We start from the raw sequence: 4195 nt of genomic DNA, 5'->3' as shown, positions 1-4195 counted from the left end.
ATATTGTACTTTGAAACTCTGTTATAATGTAATTTTGACCTCAGGACGCGCTCCCACCGCACTTTTATTTTACCTCTGGGGCAGAATCTGCCAATGCTTTGTCAATGTAAATGCGTGGATTCACGCAAGAGCGGATCTTTCCGCCTGTCGCGCAGACCTTGCGTTTATCTGCTCTACACGACTTGTCCATTTGAAGCAGAAAACTGCTGGAGGCAGGAGCTGATTCCCCCTCTGTCCAATCGGGTGAGTCGAAGGCGGACCGCCCCAAGACTCAGGAAGCAACATGGTGCTCAAGCGGCTCAAGGCAGCAGGCGGTGCGGGCTACGGGGAGAGTCCTGAAAGTGAGTGACAGGCGCGTCACTCCCGTTTTTTAGAATCCGCTGGCTGCAAAAAACTGTGGCCGCGCACAACCTGCGTTTAACGCTAGCCGACCATGTTTTGGTGGGAGCGTGCCCTCAGTACTATTTTGGCAAATAAACTCTTATATTGCACTTTTGACCTTGTTGTTGTGTCGTGTTTGGGGTTTTAAAGAACTGTGGGTTAAATATCACTTACCAACAACAAAGCAGGATGCTATGTAACAAAGTAGCATGCTAACACAAATCCTAATTCAGGTGCCCACTCGTCCAGGTAACCACATGTCTCTAGTGCCCAGTTGTCCAGGTGCCCACATGTCCCTAGTGCCCAGTTGTCCAAGTGCCCACCTCTCCTGGTGCCCACATGTCACTAGTGCCCAGATGTCTCCACCCCTAAGTGCCCACTCGTCCAGGTGCCCACATGTCCCTACTGCCCAGATGGTTTTGGTGCCCAGTTGTCCCCAGTGCCCAGTTGACCAAGTGCCCACATGTCCCTAGTGCCCACGTGTCCCTAGTGCCCACATGTCCCTAGTGCCCAGATGGTTTTGGTGCCCTGTTATCCTTAGTGCCCAGATGGTTATGGTGCCCACCTGACCGGTCACCCACCCACACACACGGTGGTAAACAAAACAAATACATATTACAATATATCTAAATATCTACTGGGGAGCTAATATTCATAAGATGAATTACTGGTTATTTATGATATAATTTTTTATTTGTTATTGTTTGCATGAATTATGAATGTTATATAAGAAGGATTGTTTTCCTACTCCTTTTTGAACATGTTGGGGATGATCAATGATCGCATTTTTTTATTGTTATTTCTTGTTTTGTTTGCTTATTTTTTTTTATATATATTATGGGTTTCATTGTTATTTGTTTTTATTTTTTCACCTGCAAGTTCAAAATAAAGATTATCAAATCAAATCAAATTATTATGAACATAAACACAGTTATCATATTATCACATCAACAAAATATTAATACATTTGATTAGGTCTATGGGCTGGATGGGCTTTTTTTGGTGTTTGATCACTCTGGGTTTGATTGCTAATGCTTGAATAGGCAAGCCACGCCCCCTCATTAACATAACATTTCAACAAGGGCCTGAAATAGGGCATTAAATCATTAAATAAATAATTAAATACAGAAATAAATAAGGAAATAAATACATATATATAAACCAATAAATAAAAACATAAATACGTAAATAAATAAATAGTCACATAAATGTATATATTTCAATATTTAATTGTATATTTCTTTGCACATTTATTTATTTTAGCATTTCTTGCTTTATAAATTCATTTATTTATTTATGTATTTAATTTTAGATATGGCAGCTTCGGTATTCCATATATACCTACTGCACCCATACCATATGGGTGACGTGGTCACGTTTCTTACAAATAGTAAGCAGTCTGGCAGCTGATAATTTTTTTTACTGAGTACACCGTAGGGGACAATACTCTAAATGTGATTAAATAAAAGCATGAATGACCTTCTCAATGTCTGCAAGTGACAGGAAAGATTTTATTCTGGTTATATTCCTCACACTCAAGTGCACACAATGTGATGATGATAATAGTAAATTAAAGGATCATTCATAATGTTTTGTAGATTTTTTTTTCTCCTCCCTTTATTTATCCATGGTAGTAGCTGAGCACAAGTGCTCATTTTCAGCAATGCCACACTTTTTTTTTGTTGTCTTTTTTATTGTGCTGTTTTTCTCTTTCTTTTTTTCTCTAAGCACCTTAACGTCCATAAGTATATCATGCACAGTATAAGTATATATCATGCACAATTGCACAGTATACATACATTGCTGCTATGCTCAGGCACCTTAGTTTTTTATTATCTCAGGTACTTTGTAAATATGTAGATAACTTGTCTGGCCTTCTGTTGTTCTCTTGTTTTTGATCTCCTTCCCACTTGCCCCCCACCCCTCTTCTTCTCCCCCCCCCCCCCTCTTCTTTCTATGGAATTAACGTTGCGATGGGAACGATGTACAAAAACGAATTTCACCCACTTTTTTACCTTGTAAACCTGTGATGTGACAATAAACCTGATTCTGACACACACACACTGAATATTGATATTAAGCTTCTTGCCGTTAGCAGAAAAAAGAAGAAAAAAGTTGAGTTGAATTGAGTTAATAGTATGTCTTTTATGGTGTATTTTTATATTCAATATAATGCAAAAATTAACTATTAAAAAAGTGGTAGTTGTTACAAATTCTATCTATTAATTGCATTGTATGATTGATCTAATCTGAATGCTGCAGCTGCATTTCTACATTCTAGACAATGGTGTGTTTTCAATTCTGTGGCAATAGTTTGCAGAAGACCTTTTCCTGTTTCAGAAAACCCCCAACACACACACGTATTATTTTGATTTTGATGTATTTTACTCAAGAAATGTTTTTAATGCAGGCCTTTTATTTCCCTTCCCAATTGCCCCCCCCCCTTCTTCCTCCCCCTCTTCTTTCTATGGAAATAACGTTGCGATGGGAACGATGTACAAAAGCAAATTTCACCCACTTTTTTACCTTGTAAACCTGTGATGTGACAATAAACCCGATTCTGATTTGTATATTGCGTACTGTGAGTTCTTATTCCACCACTGACTAACAGTGGATAATGTTCTAGTAGTAAAGAGGAGACCAACCGCATATCAATGCCAGTGACTTGCTTGCTTCCACTTCAACACTACTAACGTTAATCACAAGTAGACCACATTAGCTATGTTTTGTATAAGTGTGTGTTTCCTCTTATATTGCATAAATCACACGATTAAAGGCAAGAAATATGTATTTACTTCTGGCAATTGCATTTACCTCACTAATTTAACTTATGTATTCAGGCAGTCCAATTCATATTTCATGGCAGATTACTTGTATCTCCATATTTCAACTTAATGTATTTTATTTTATTATTATTATTATTATTAAAACCCTGCCTCGGGCACAAGACTGTCACACAAGTGTGTCTGTGGGTTTTATTAATATTGAACCAATGAAAAGTATTAACAATAACTTTTTCCAACTCCACCACCAATGGAGAAGATCTAGATCTAGTTTGGAACATACATGAGAGCACCGGGGCCGCTCTCTGGTTGTTCCGAGCGGTCAGAGTGTTGCGTCTGAAAATTCTGAGCGGTGAGAGCATTGGGTTCAGAGGGCACACTGACCACTCTGACTGAAAAGCCAGGTTGTCCCAAACGACTGAACAATGGAGGAGGAAATCATTCCAAAATGCAATGGTTGCAACTTGTTTGGTACTCTACAGTGGTTCCCAACCGTTTTCCTTGGAGCCCCCCTTACATCTGAAAGAAGCTGAGACCTCCCACACACGTGCACGCAACAATACGCACACCTTTCAGACATGTTAACCAATGAATCCCTTTAAACTTGCAATGTATAGCTAGGCCTGTCACAATTATTACATAACCACCTAATCACAATAATTTTAGATAATCGCAATTATTTTTGCATAATCATAATATTCATAATTGTTTCTATGTTGAAAAATTTTCATACATTTTAAACATTTTCCCAAAATTGCCGAAAATAGCAGTAATCTTTGTATATTTCAGTTATTTGCCCTGTGGAATTTTTGATTATAAAGACTATGTATTCAACACACATACTTACTAAACAGTTTATAATCATGTTAGACATGGGAAGAATTCATGTTCATGTGAGTGAATTTTAAAAGGGCGGCCATAGCTGAATGGTTAGAGCCCCCACCTGGGAAGCCAGAGAGAGGTCTCAAGTTTGATTCCAGATTTCCAAACGCACTCCTACATATTACAATTTAACACTCACAATCAGTTGC

Source organism: Gymnoscopelus braueri, assembly GCF_963280865.1.
Source record: "Gymnoscopelus braueri genome assembly, chromosome: 11".
Classification (NCBI taxonomy): domain Eukaryota; kingdom Metazoa; phylum Chordata; class Actinopteri; order Myctophiformes; family Myctophidae; genus Gymnoscopelus; species Gymnoscopelus braueri.
This window is presented reverse-complemented; position numbering follows the sequence as displayed.